Source organism: Ctenocephalides felis, unplaced genomic scaffold, assembly GCF_003426905.1.
Source record: "Ctenocephalides felis isolate EL2017-DRISC unplaced genomic scaffold, ASM342690v1 CF-g0.4_SCAFFOLD_03572, whole genome shotgun sequence".
Classification (NCBI taxonomy): Eukaryota; Metazoa; Arthropoda; class Insecta; order Siphonaptera; family Pulicidae; genus Ctenocephalides; species Ctenocephalides felis.
Window position 1 is genome coordinate 19006383 of NW_020539726.1, and position 16025 is coordinate 19022407.

Genomic DNA, 16025 nt, shown 5'->3' on the forward strand with positions numbered 1-16025 from the left:
TAAACTTTCTTGAGATATGCATTTAACAAGTAAGCAATTTAAAATGTATTTCACTTACTATAATTACGTTTGTAAAATAAAATGATAATCGTAATGGCTACACCATCGTTTCTTCGAGCCTCCATGTACATATATATCGTAAACTTTATTTTACACGTGCAACATTAAAACCAATAATAATCACTCAGAATTTATGTAAAAAATGATTGCAATTACAATATTTATTTGTTTTATAAAATTGTATTGAAAATAATCTTTTACCAGAACCTGTTCTATGCACGTACTCGCTTCACACAGTCTCCATTTGTACATTAGTAATAGTTAATTAAATTTACTTATAAGTTGCAGTTAATTATAGAAATGCAATTATCTTCTTCTAAGCATTCTTCATAAAATTCATTTATCGTAAATCTCGGTTGTGGACTTTTATTGGCTCTTCTTTTTGAAAAGAGCGACCTCACATAATAAAATACACTAATTATTAATAATTGCTTTTATTTTTATTGAAATTATTCTTGGAGATGTGGAGGATGGATGAGATGAGGAAGACGAAATAAAGTTAAAGAATATTAATTATAGTAATAATATAAAATTTTATAACTACACTAATTTTTTGCAAATTTACATAATTATTAATTACATTTTGAACAATACACGTGTTTCATGAAAAACTCATCCTTCGATGACATAGATTGTTACGTTATAATTTAACCTTTGTAATTGTGGACTGTATAACATACTGATTTGTTGGTGCAATTTATGCATTTGTTGCAAGAATGATTTGTCACTAAGTACTTCTTGATCGAAGGTTGTAAGTATTTATAAGTTAATTACTTATTTATTGTACATATTACCACCCGGACTTTAGTTTTGGAAGTGAAAGAAGCTCAATGCCATGAAGATCGCTGTCATATTATAAGTATCTTTTATTTATATTGCATCTTTTGAGCTTTGGTCTCAATTTAAACCTTATTTATCCATAATTTACTCTACTTTTTTAGGTAAACCCTCAGTGCACGAATTCCACTTTCACTCGACCATATCATTACATCAGCATCCTACTAACTTTTGATTTCATCTGAAACAATTTATATGATCGTGTGTTGAATTGAAAACTATTGTAACGCAACAATGGTCACGATGATATTCGCATATTTTTTGTTCCGCATCAAACTAGAGCCGTCAAAAACATTTATTTTCGGTTATCACATTTTGATGAAACCCTTGTTCATTTCATTACCTGTGGACTAGAGATGGAAAATTTTGTTTTATATTGTCGACACTCAATGAGAGGAAGAATTTTTATATTAAAGGTCAAAAATATACCAGTTCGTTCAATAATTCAGTTGGACATTGAAATAGAGATAGTAAGAAGTTGTACTAATTACTTAATAAAATCTTTAAGAAACTCGTTCTTTACAGTATCGATTAATATATATCTTGGAAAGTTCCATACACTATCAAAGCACGTTCAATTTCCTAGTAAAATTTAATTTGTTCAATAAATTCACTATTTAATTTAAATAGGAGCCAATTTTCCAATAAAATAGACCATAACATAGCGTTGTTATGGCAACATATTCTATGTATTTGCTATACTATCGGGATTTTTACACATATAATCTAAGTTTATGTACGTGTTTTAAATGCACATAAGAAAGATGCAGTTATGATTTTTTTGGTTGTTTTAACTACCATTTTATATGAACAAAAGACCGTAACTTACCGAAGAGTCGGCTCCTATATTGATGAGCCGATTCTGCGGCACAACAGACCAATGTTATGGCAAGGTCATGCTACGCTCCAAATTTCATACATTATGCTACTGAATCATACTGAATACTGTCAAAATGTCATGTATTCGCTGTGCATTCAGGCAGTTTTACACATAAACTGCAACGTCACCCGTATGTTATGAAGTTGAGTCAGAAAGACCCTGTTATCTAAGATTGTTTTTGTGACATTTATGCGGTTTCTAGGTTAGGTTTTTTATCTGACTACTTGAGAAAAACGCTTGACTGCAGAGCAACCACATGGCTTTTGTCAATATTTGGTATGGAAAGATCTCCATAACATAGCCTTGCCATAACATTGGTCTGTTGTGCGGCAGAATCGGTCCATCTGATTATTTATATTGTATTTAGAGACATGTTTCTTTCACTTATTCATATTGTAACATTGATATAACAAAAGGAATGGTTTCAAACGTTAAGCGAAAGCGATTATAACAATATTAAATACATTAACATAAATATTTAAAGTTAAATGCATAAATCTTAGTCGGAGGATAACATGACTTTTTTAATTAGATTTTCGTGAAAAGCAATACATAAATCACTGTTTTTTAATAAATTTCTAACTAATTTTGATGAAATATCTTTGTGTTAAACTACATTAAGCTAGGTAATACTTTTGAATATTAATCATGATACATTTTTGTCATTGCATTGATCTGAATCACAGAAGAATGAATAATACATACACGTTTGTGTGATATTTAGAATACTTTTATAAATATTTATAAATCAACACAAATTTCTTTTTAATTTTGTGCAAAACCAGCCTCTCGCGGTGTACTGGTTAAGAATATGGCTAACACAAATGAGTCGCAGCTTCTATTTTAAAATCAGCCAACTTGGTAACAAGCAGTATGATATCAAATTTCCACTTGAGATTATTATTGATTGTCTTCAATGTAGTATATTGTGATTTACTACTTATAAGTATTGTCAAAGTACTTGTTATACAAATTTCGATACAGTCGATATTTAAGTATTCGAGCTTATAAGCAACATCGACAATGTAAAAATTATCATCCCCATTACTTTTTCGAAACTTCATTAGATTTTTTTGGTATTTTGTTTCCAAAACTCACAAATACAACGATGTTATTATTAATCAGCGTGTTTATAATTTTTTTGTCTGTTTTTTTTTTTTATTTCGTTTTTTTTCGTTTTTTACCCCGTGACCGAATTATTACCTCACGGTAGCTCTCAAAGCGGCAACGATCAAAGTTTATTAAATTTCATGTACACAGGGGAGAATTTTGATACTCTGTTTGACCTTTGTTATTAAGCAATTCCAATCATGTTTAATTAAGATGTATAATTAATCGATTAATTTTCAGATAAAATTTGAAGTTATTGTGAAATTGGAAGTGATACTTGAAATTGCGTTAGAAGAGGATTCCATATATAGGTTTTCGATCATTTTAAAACTATATTTTTATACTGCACATGTTCCAACTAATTTTCTTTTTTTTCGAAATTGTATTCACCATACCAAATATAGTTCATTTTTGTATGAGTGTTTTTATCCCATACAAACATGTTAAGTTTAATAAATAATTGTTTATCTTTATAATAGCACGTAGTCTATTTTTCGAAAATTTAACTGATTTTTTTCATTAAACCACTTAAACCATTAAACCAATTAAACCATTAAACCATTAAATTTACTTTTTTAGAAAAAAGACTTTTTAAAAAAATGTTTTCTTTATTTTGAAATATTTTGGAAATTTTGAACTTTTTTCCAAAGCAATTGTACTACTTTAACTGCATAGAGACGAAATATCGAAGCGCGTAAGCGCCGCGTCACCGTCTAACTGATAAACATCAGTACGGAACCCATAGGAATGTAAACAAAAATTTATACTTATTGTTAAAATCTCTATAAAATATCAATACAATTCAATTTTTAAAATATGCAATTTTCAATCAAATTCGAAGAAAATTATTTTAAGTTATATTATAGTGCACCTTAAAATAACTTATTATTTAGTTTTGCACTTTAGTAGAATTTTAATGTGTTAATAATTAAATAATATTTGGAATATAGTTGTTTATATTTCATACATATTGCTTTCAATCTCAACTTTTTGGCAGATTTTTTGTAGCCTTTTTTATTATTCCCAAGGCGACTTTTTTCAGAGTCGCAACCCCAAGATGAAATAAAGCCTTATGCATATATTATGTATTATGTGAATGCATATGAATAAATCGACTCGTGGAAAACTAATTCGACACTGCATTCAGGAAATTCATCATAGTTAAACCACAAGAGAGTTATCTCAGATTGCGTGCTACACCTGATGATTCTCGATAAAAAAATATGTTTTGCTTCGGATGGTGAAAAAAGAACTTGGCTCTAGTATTATATCTTCATATTATACATCGCTGAACATGGACCCATTGTCATGACGAGATGTAATTTGAAGGGAAAAAATAAGGTATTCCGTATCATTCTCTTTTTCTCCATTTCTATGCCTATTCGAATACAATCGCTCTGTTACAATTTATTATTATTGATACTGTCATTTCTAATAGGGGTATTATAGGCATATTAGGCCTTGTGAGAAAACGAATATCGGTTCTTTGAAACATATGCGATTTTTATTACTTCGGTCATGGAATCGCTTACGGACCGGCTGAAATAATGGCGAATATTACCTTTATTACGGCATTTCATTCTTTTAACATGATACATATATATATATATATATATATATATATATATATATATATAAAGTTACATGATAGTAAAAGTTATATCAACGAATGGTAAACTATTTGCATTTTAAGCTATTCAATAATCCATAATTCTCCAGTTTAATTTTATTGTATGAATTTTTGACTAATAAAATGTATAATAATATTTTTCTATACATTTTTTAAAGCCGGATGCCTTAGTTAAGCATTTTAAATTTAATTTATTTAAATACCGTCTAAATACCTGAATATTTTAATTATATTTGCAATGCATTTTTTGGCGTGGAATTTTATCAGAATTATACTGGTGTATAAAAATATTCACTAATTTCAATTATTCAGTAATCATTTTCAAATGAGTCTTCAAAAAAGTCAACGGTTAGTTTACGTTTTGCTAAAATTTTAGTTAATTTGTTGATCATACTGTTGAAAATATCAGATTTTCGATCGCCAAGTTTAAACTTTTTTTTGGTTCTCCTTGTATTTGCAGAAATTCAGTTAATTTTTGATTACGTCAATACAAGAAAAAACGATTTTTGAATCATTCAAATCTGATACTCCGTTCTCTCAAAAACTTAATTTTTATTTTCTGCGCCGTATCTCCGAAACGGCTAGACCAACCTTTGTCAAAAACTAATCAGCACGTCTGCTTCTCAATAGGAATCTAAAGCTTTTTGAGTAATTCAAGTCGGTTGTTCCATTTTCCCGAAAACGTAAACGAAAAGTTGTTTGTAGTATGGAATTTATGTGAATATTCAATTGTTGAAATGCAAAGAGCGGTTAGGTTCCAGCAACTATCTACACTATTCGATATTTCTCTGAAGAAATATATAAAACATTATACATCGTTAGAAAGGTCTCAAAATTCTTAGTGTTTTTCCCATACGTGGCAATTTCGAATTCTGCACGGTGTGGCCTACAGGCGAGTTGCAGTTGCAAAATTCAAGGAAAACTAGAAAATCTCGAGAAAATTATATAAACACACTTAACAATTTATATATCATTTTATTCATAATTTTATACTGCATAAAGTTTTTTTGTATCTTTTACGGTTTGGCTTGTAGAGCGTAATCTGTGTGAATATTCAATTGTTGAAATGCAAAATGCGGTTAGGTTAGAGCAACTATCCACACTATTCGAAATTTATCTAAAGAAAACATATAAAGTATTATACATTGTTAGAAAGTACTCAAAATTCTTGGATTTTTTCCCATATATTTTATATAAGTGTCCACACATTCATACACACACGCCCAAACACACATACACATCCAATTTTTTCTAACAATAAGGTATGCCAAAATATTCAGAAACCTTCGAAACACAGAAATGCATAAATTTCGATGTTTAGACAATTACTATAATTTATCCAAACTTTCCCTACGGGAAGTTAAGAATTCGAAATCGAAGAAGGCGTTAATTGACAAAATTAAATATTTCGTAGTCAAAAACCTACAGTTTAAATTGAAGCGTTCGCGCATTGCAAAAGATCATAATTAATGAAATAAAACTATATATTATCTTTCTGGACTAAATGCTCCGCAGGTAATTCTTATTCCATATAACTTTATCACTTATATTATATAACCAGCCTTTTAGCAATTGTGGAGCGTTTTCATTTTCGATTTTTGAACGAATACTATAATTTTCCCACTGACCCTACGGGAAGTTCAAAATTTTAAATCGAAGGTGGCGTTAATTGGCACAATTAAATATTTCGTAGTCAAAAACCTACTGTTTAAATTGAATTGTTCGCGCAGTGCAAAGATCTTAAATAATGAATTAAGACCATATATTATCTTTCTGACTAAATGTTCCCCAGGTAATTCTTATTCCCTACAACTTTATCACTTATATAACCAGCCTTTTAGCAATTGTGTAGCGTATCCGAGCGGTTTTGACAATGTTAAGCTATCGCATCCCTAGTAGAAATGAATCGTGGCGCAATATTGTACTTTTTATGGGCTCTATATTGTTTACCAATATTGCTATAATATTATTCTGTTAACATTTTCCCATATAAATCCAATATTAAAACCAATAAAGGCCCCATATAAAACCAATATTGATAAACAATATTAAAATCCCATTCAAAACCAATATAAGCTCAATATTGAGAACCAATATAAGATTAATATAAATAAACAATATTTACCCTATATAAAAAACCAATATAAGCTCAATATAAATAAACAATATTTACCCCAAATTCATAATTATTATTTAACCCACATTTAAAAATATTATTTAATTTATATAGAAAAACAGTATTTAACTCATTGATAATAAAAGTTTATTTATTCTAAATGAATACATACATTTTTAAATAGTTTATGTATTGAATCTTGATATCTTTATTAACAATTTACACATTATTTTATGATAACAAGATACAAAACAATCAAAATATTTTCAGTCATTATAATAATTTAGAGGATTTTAATGATAAATTATAATCATAATTTTTGTTAATCCTATCGCCGTAATTGTACAAAGACCAAGCCATTCAAACAATTTGCAGACTTAATTATTATTTCGATGTTTTTTTTATTTTCACACATGTTTTAACATTTTCTTGAATTCGATCATGATTACACCTGAAATAAGATAAAATTTATTAATATTTTATAGCAATATTTTCGAAATATATTGATTTTATAAACTCATAAATTCAATTACTTAGCTTTTAGCAGAAAAAACATTTCAGGCATTATTTTGCAGTAAATATAATTGTAGTTTATCTAAAACTCATATTTTCTAGAACTCTATCACAGTCAAATCTGAAATAATTAAAAATACAGTAAATAGAAAATTTTAACATTAATTTAAAACAGCTCAATTATAGTTTCAAATTAAAACAAAAAAACTATTGTTGGAAATACGAATACCAAATATTCAAAAGCGATAATAAGTTATTGAAAAGTCTTCATTTAATAAGTTTGTTAATATTTTTATTACCTTTTACCAAATCCATTCTTGCTATGTGATAGTTTTTATATTACAGCTGATTTTATATCCATTTCAATTTAGTCAATCTAGAATATATAAAATACATCATTGTTTACTAAATATGTATGTTGATTTATATAAGTAATAAATATACTTACGTGCTTTAAATATAAAACTCAAAATTACGTTATTTAACCGCTTAATTTTAATTATAAACTGTTCACAAAATAAGTTTTTAGCAAATTATTATATATTTGATATCATAGATCATTTTATTATTCACTAAATATTCACTCAAAATTCACGAACTAAGACTTACTATATTTTATGAATATTTTTTAATATTATAACAAATTCTAAATTCAACAAAAATTGCTAAACGCACTGCGTAACAAATTTCAGTCTACTGAAAATTACGAAACTCTGCTTGGCTTGCGCTTTGTTTGATGGTGTAGGTGTAGCATTGTTAATCAAAGGGCGGTTTTTATGTTTTTGTATTTTATGTTACGAAGTATACGCTCATTAATTTGTCGTTATTAGTTTATTCAGTGTAGTAGTCATTAAAAAAAACTTTATATATAACAAAGTTTATATATAACTCTTTTTTCATTCATTTCAATATGAGATAGTTAGTAAATTACATAATCTGTGAAACGTTAGTTAGAAAATGTTCAAAACGAAATTAATAAAAACGCCATTAATTATTATTATATCAAATATGTTTATATTTATAAAATTTTAAATATTTAGATTTATTATTGATTTTTTTTCTGAATTATATAAAATAAATTTTATCTTCACAAAACAAAATTAATATTTCACTTATTTTATTCTACGTTTTGGGCTTATGGATTCTTTCCTTCTTCAAGAACTAACCAACAAACATTTTTTATAATCACACTCTTTTCTATGTACACAATAATAAATTTAAAAAAATCTTCGTTTGAATTTAAGTTAATTTTTTAATTAAACTTTTACTCTTAAATAACATTAATATAAATAATAAACTAGTATAGTAATATAAATAATAATTGCTATCAAAAAGATAAAACAAAAGTGCAATGACATAATATTTGTTCATAAAATACGTATAAAATAATTTTGGCCACAACTGACACAGTCAGGTAGAATATTTCGTCGTAGGACAAAGGACACGCATAGAAGAAAGGACTCGCATCGTACACGAAGTGAGATAGTCTTATACAAACATCGGTTATATGAAAGAAAGAAGAGACACTCTTGAGTAGTTTCTCAAAAACAGATGTTCGTACATATATATGGTATGGTCATACATACATGTATATATGATGCAATTTCAGAAATTTTTATTCTATGAATAAATATAAAACGTCTAAATTTATAAATATAAATCGATATATTACTAGCAGATATAACAGATTTAAATAATATTAATACATACCAAACCAGGGTAAAACAAATTTAAGCAAGGCATGTGACTAATCACAAAATTTTATTATTTAACTTTTATTTTATTCGAAGTTTTGTTTTTTTATCAAACATTTTGTTTACATTTTTTTCTCGTTTACTCACATTATTTAAATTTAATATATATATATTCTGATACTTTTGCACTATTATAATCTTGTATAATTTTGTTTTTGTTTTGTTTATTGAATGATGGCCATACTTAAAATATCGTTAAATAATATAGTTAATAAATAAATACAATATAGTTAAATTATTTATTGCTTTTTTAACTTCCCGTAGGGTAGTTATAGTAATGAGACGAATATCGAAAATGAAAATTTTTGCATATCTTCACGTTTAATAATGGATTTAATTAATTTAGCTATTAATTAATTAATTCTCAAAAATATGTTTTTTAAGAGTCACCATAGATGTTTTTGGCGCTAATTTATGATTTAAAATTGATTATTTTCTTGACCAATGTAAATGTTACTTATTTCCCAATGTAAATGTTCGATAATAAAGAAAAAATAAATGTGAATATAATATTTACAATTTATATTGAATTCATATAAAATTTATATCAAACTATTAATTACGATCGAGCTGATCGAGCTATGTATTACCTAAGATATTATCAATGAGTTAAATTCTGTTTTCTATATGAATTAAATAATATTTTTAAATATGGGTTAAAATAATAATTTTGAATTTGGGGTAAATATTGTTTATTTATATTAATCTTATATTGGTTTTCAATATAATTTCAGAAAAAAAATGTATCACCCCCACATTTAAAATTCATATTGAATTTATAACAAAAATATATCAAACTATTAATTGCAATCGAGCATATGACTTTTTAAAAACTTTAATCATGATTTTGGTGCTAATTAATTATTTAAAGTTGATTTTTTTCGTAACCCTTATAAAGACCACACATTTCCCAAATTCGATAATACTGAAGAAACGAATCGTGGTTGCCCAGAAAAAAAAGCAAAACCCCCACATTTAAAATTTATATTGAATTTATAAGAAAAATGTATCAAACTTGTACTTGCGATCGAGGACATGACTTTTTAAAAGCTTTAATCATTACTTTGGTGCTAATTAATTATCTAAAATTAATTTTTTTCGTGACCTTTATAAAGACCACATATTTCCCAAGTTCGATAATACTGAAGAAACGAATCGTGGTTGCCCAGAAAAAAATGCATAACCCCCACATTTAAAATTTATATTGAATTTGTAAGAAAAATGTATCAAACTAGCAATTGCGATCGAGCATATGACTTTTTAAAAGCTTTAATCATGATTTTTGTGTTGATTAATTATCTAAAGTTAATTTTTTTCGTGACCCTTATAAATACCACATATTTCCCAAGTTCGATAATACTGAAGAAACGAATCGTGGTTGCCCAGAAAAAAAATGCATAACCCCCACATTTAAAATTTATATTGAATTTGTAAGAAAAATGTATCAAACTAGCAATTGCGATCGAGCATATGACTTTTTAAAAGCTTTAATCATGATTTTTGTGTTAATTAATTATCTAAAGTTATTTTTTTTCGTAACCCTTATAAATACCACATATTTCCCAAGTTCGATAATACTGAAGAAACGAATCGTGGTTGCCCAGAAAAAAAATGCATAACCCCCACATTTAAAATTTATATTGAATTTGTAAGAAAATGTATCAAACTAGCAATTGCGATCGAGCATATGACTTTTTAAAAGCTTTAATCATGATTTTTGTGTTAATTAATTATCTAAAGTTATTTTTTTTCGTAACCCTTATAAATACCACATATTTCCCAAGTTCGATAATACTGAAGAAACGAATCGTGGTTGCCCAGTCCGCGGATACAATGTAATCCAATACCCTAGTAGAAACGAATCGTGGCGCAATATTGTACTTTTTATGGGCTCTATATTGTTTACCAATATTGCTATAATATTATTCTGTTAACATTTTCCCATATAAATCCAATATTAAAACCAATATAGGCCCCATATAAAACCAATATTGATAAACAATATTAAAATCCCATTCAAAACTAATAAAAGCCCAATATTGAAAACCAATATAAGATTAATATAAATAAACAATATTTACCCTACATAAAAAACCAATATAAGCTCAATATAAATAAACAATATTTACCCCAAATTCAAAATTATTATTTAACCCACATTTAAAAATATTATTTAGTTTATATAGAAAAACAGTATTTATCTCATTGATAATAAAAGTTTATTTATTCTAAATGAATACATACATTTTTAAATAGCTTATGTATTGAATCTTAATAATTTTATTAACAATTTACATATTATTAGATTTACATATGGTCATTTTAATTATTTATAAGATATGAATGGTAGCCTCTGCATGCATATGCAATAGCAAAGAAATATAATTCCAATGAATATAATTTGCGCTCCTCATTATGCTGGAGAAATATACACATAATTAATCAAGTATATAGATTTTCATATTGTGCTCTTTTGTAATTAAAACCATCATGATAGTAGGTTGGCATATTCAATGGCTGAAAGAAATTATATATAATTAGTTTTATACTTTGTTCATTTATTCGACAGCACTGCATACATATACAATAGCAAAGAATATAATTCCAATGAATATTATTTGCGCTCCTCATCATGCTGGAGAAATATACACATGAATTAATCAAGTATATAAATTTTCATCTTGTGCTCTTTTGTAATTAAAATCATAATGATAGTAGGTTGGCATATTCAATGACTGAAAGAAATTTGAAGTGGCATAAGAGCAATTATATACAATTAGTTTTATACTATGTTCATTTATTCGACAACATGTTTGTCAAAGATTACCTTTAATGAGACATCATCACTGCATGCATATGCAATAGCAAAGAAATATAATTCCAATGAATATTATTTGCGCTCCTCATCATGCTGGAGAAATATACACATGAATTAATCAAGTATATAAATTTTCATCTTGTGCTCTTTTGTAATTAAAATCATAATGATAGTAGGTTGGCATATTCAATGACTGAAAGAAATTTGAAGTGGCATAAGAGCAATTATATACAATTAGTTTTATACTATGTTCATTTATTCGACAACATGTTTGTCAAAGATTACCTTTAATGAGACATCATCACTGCATGCATATGCAATAGCAAAGAAATATAATTCCAATGAATATTATTTGCGCTCCTCATCATGCTGGAGAAATATACACATGAATTAATCAAGTATATAAATTTTCATCTTGTGCTCTTTTGTAATTAAAATCATAATGATAGTAGGTTGGCATATTCAATGACTGAAAGAAATTTGAAGTGGCATAAGAGCAATTATATACAATTAGTTTTATACTATGTTCATTTATTCGACAACATGTTTGTCAAAGATTACCTTTAATGAGACATCATCACTGCATGCATATGCAATAGCAAAGAAATATAATTCCAATGAATATTATTTGCGCTCCTCATCATGCTGGAGAAATATACACATGAATTAATCAAGTATATAAATTTTCATCTTGTGCTCTTTTGTAATTAAAATCATAATGATAGTAGGTTGGCATATTCAATGACTGAAAGAAATTTGAAGTGGCATAAGAGCAATTATATACAATTAGTTTTATACTATGTTCATTTATTCGACAACATGTTTGTCAAAGATTACCTTTAATGAGACATCATCACTGCATGCATATGCAATAGCAAAGAAATATAATTCCAATGAATATTATTTGCGCTCCTCATCATGCTGGAGAAATATACACATGAATTAATCAAGTATATAAATTTTCATCTTGTGCTCTTTTGTAATTAAAATCATAATGATAGTAGGTTGGCATATTCAATGACTGAAAGAAATTTGAAGTGGCATAAGAGCAATTATATACAATTAGTTTTATACTATGTTCATTTATTCGACAACATGTTTGTCAAAGATTACCTTTAATGAGACATCATCACTGCATGCATATGCAATAGCAAAGAAATATAATTCCAATGAATATTATTTGCGCTCCTCATCATGCTGGAGAAATATACACATGAATTAATCAAGTATATAAATTTTCATCTTGTGCTCTTTTGTAATTAAAATCATAATGATAGTAGGTTGGCATATTCAATGACTGAAAGAAATTTGAAGTGGCATAAGAGCAATTATATACAATTAGTTTTATACTATGTTCATTTATTCGACAACATGTTTGTCAAAGATTACCTTTAATGAGACATCATCACTGCATGCATATGCAATAGCAAAGAAATATAATTCCAATGAATATTATTTGCGCTCCTCATCATGCTGGAGAAATATACACATGAATTAATCAAGTATATAAATTTTCATCTTGTGCTCTTTTGTAATTAAAATCATAATGATAGTAGGTTGGCATATTCAATGACTGAAAGAAATTTGAAGTGGCATAAGAGCAATTATATACAATTAGTTTTATACTATGTTCATTTATTCGACAACATGTTTGTCAAAGATTACCTTTAATGAGACATCATCACTGCATGCATATGCAATAGCAAAGAAATATAATTCCAATGAATATTATTTGCGCTCCTCATCATGCTGGAGAAATATACACATGAATTAATCAAGTATATAAATTTTCATCTTGTGCTCTTTTGTAATTAAAATCATAATGATAGTAGGTTGGCATATTCAATGACTGAAAGAAATTTGAAGTGGCATAATAGCAATTATATACAATTAGTTTTATACTATGTTCATTTATTCGACAACATGTTTGTCAAAGATTACCTTTAATGAGACATCATCACTGCATGCATATGCAATAGCAAAGAAATATAATTCCAATGAATATTATTTGCGCTCCTCATCATGCTGGAGAAATATACACATGAATTAATCAAGTATATAAATTTTCATCTTGTGCTCTTTTGTAATTAAAATCATAATGATAGTAGGTTGGCATATTCAATGACTGAAAGAAATTTGAAGTGGCATAAGAGCAATTATATACAATTAGTTTTATACTATGTTCATTTATTCGACAACATGTTTGTCAAAGATTACCTTTAATGAGACATCATCACTGCATGCATATGCAATAGCAAAGAAATATAATTCCAATGAATATTATTTGCGCTCCTCATCATGCTGGAGAAATATACACATGAATTAATCAAGTATATAAATTTTCATCTTGTGCTCTTTTGTAATTAAAATCATAATGATAGTAGGTTGGCATATTCAATGACTGAAAAAAATTTGAAGTGGCATAAGAACAATTATATATAATTAGTTTTATACTATGTTCAATAATTCAGTTTGTCAAAGATTACCTGAGACCACGAGACATCATCACGGCACCAATTATCATTTCTTGCTTTAGGCAAATACAATCCTCATTTTTTCACATTAATTATTTAAATAAAAGCTTGTATTCAATTGTTTTAGCACGATTTTAGCACATTTGATACACACGCGGTCGCTTGGTCACTAAGCAATAGCATAGAAATATAATTCCAATTATCATTTCTTGCTTTAGGCAAATACAATCCTCATTTTTTCACATTAATTATTTAAATAAAAGCTTGTATTCAATTGTTTTAGCACGATTTTAGCACATTTGATACACACGCGGTCGCTTGGTCACTAAGCAATAGCATAGAAATATAATTCCAATTATCATTTCTTGCTTTAGGCAAATACAATCCTCATTTTTTCACATTAATTATTTAAATAAAAGCTTGTATTCAATTGTTTTAGCACGATTTTAGCACATTTGATACACACGCGGTCGCTTGGTCACTAAGCAATAGCATAGAAATATAATTCCAATTATCATTTCTTGCTTTAGGCAAATACAATCCTCATTTTTTCACATTAATTATTTAAATAAAAGCTTGTATTCAATTGTTTTAGCACGATTTTAGCACATTTGATACACACGCGGTCGCTTGGTCACTAAGCAATAGCATAGAAATATATTCCAATTATCATTTCTTGCTTTAGGCAAATACAATCCTCATTTTTTCACATTAATTATTTAAATAAAAGCTTGTATTCAATTGTTTTAGCACGATTTTAGCACATTTGATACACACGCGGTCGCTTGGTCACTAAGCAATAGCATAGAAATATAATTCCAATTATCATTTCTTGCTTTAGGCAAATACAATCCTCATTTTTTCACATTAATTATTTAAATAAAAGCTTGTATTCAATTGTTTTAGCACGATTTTAGCACATTTGATACACACGCGGTCGCTTGGTCACTAAGCAATAGCATAGAAATATAATTCCAATTATCATTTCTTGCTTTAGGCAAATACAATCCTCATTTTTTCACATTAATTATTTAAATAAAAGCTTGTATTCAATTGTTTTAGCACGATTTTAGCACATTTGATACACACGCGGTCGCTTGGTCACTAAGCAATAGCATAGAAATATAATTCCAATTATCATTTCTTGCTTTAGGCAAATACAATCCTCATTTTTTCACATTAATTATTTAAATAAAAGCTTGTATTCAATTGTTTTAGCACGATTTTAGCACATTTGATACACACGCGGTCGCTTGGTCACTAAGCAATAGCATAGAAATATAATTCCAATTATCATTTCTTGCTTTAGGCAAATACAATCCTCATTTTTTCACATTAATTATTTAAATAAAAGCTTGTATTCAATTGTTTTAGCACGATTTTAGCACATTTGATACACACGCGGTCGCTTGGTCACTAAGCAATAGCATAGAAATATAATTCCAATTATCATTTCTTGCTTTAGGCAAATACAATCCTCATTTTTTCACATTAATTATTTAAATAAAAGCTTGTATTCAATTGTTTTAGCACGATTTTAGCACATTTGATACACACGCGGTCGCTTGGTCACTAAGCAATAGCATAGAAATATAATTCCAATTATCATTTCTTGCTTTAGGCAAATACAATCCTCATTTTTTCACATTAATTATTTAAATAAAAGCTTGTATTCAATTGTTTTAGCACGATTTTAGCACATTTGATACACACGCGGTCGCTTGGTCACTAAGCAATAGCATAGAAATATAATTCCAATTATCATTTCTTGCTTTAGGCAAATACAATCCTCATTTTTTCACATTAATTATTTAAATAAAAGCTTGTATTCAA

The 16025-nt window shown here is 27.5% G+C and overlaps 1 protein-coding gene and 1 long non-coding RNA gene across 3 annotated transcripts in view; one reads left to right on the forward strand and one right to left on the reverse strand.

The window, feature by feature from the left end:
* Nucleotides 1-16025, forward strand: part of LOC113387814 — an 872338-nt gene that overhangs the window by 332345 nt on the left and 523968 nt on the right. The gene's annotated exons all lie outside the window — the stretch shown is intronic.
* LOC113387816 lies at nucleotides 11496-14805 on the reverse strand. 2 transcript variants are annotated; one of them, XR_003368162.1, is made up of 11 exons: nucleotides 14205-14805; nucleotides 13936-14119; nucleotides 13660-13843; nucleotides 13384-13567; nucleotides 13108-13291; nucleotides 12832-13015; nucleotides 12556-12739; nucleotides 12280-12463; nucleotides 12004-12187; nucleotides 11728-11911; nucleotides 11496-11635 (listed from the first exon to the last, which is right to left on the reverse strand). It is a non-coding gene; the product is annotated as an uncharacterized LOC113387816 (long non-coding RNA). The 2 variants fall into 2 exon arrangements; XR_003368163.1 differs by lacking the exon at nucleotides 13936-14119.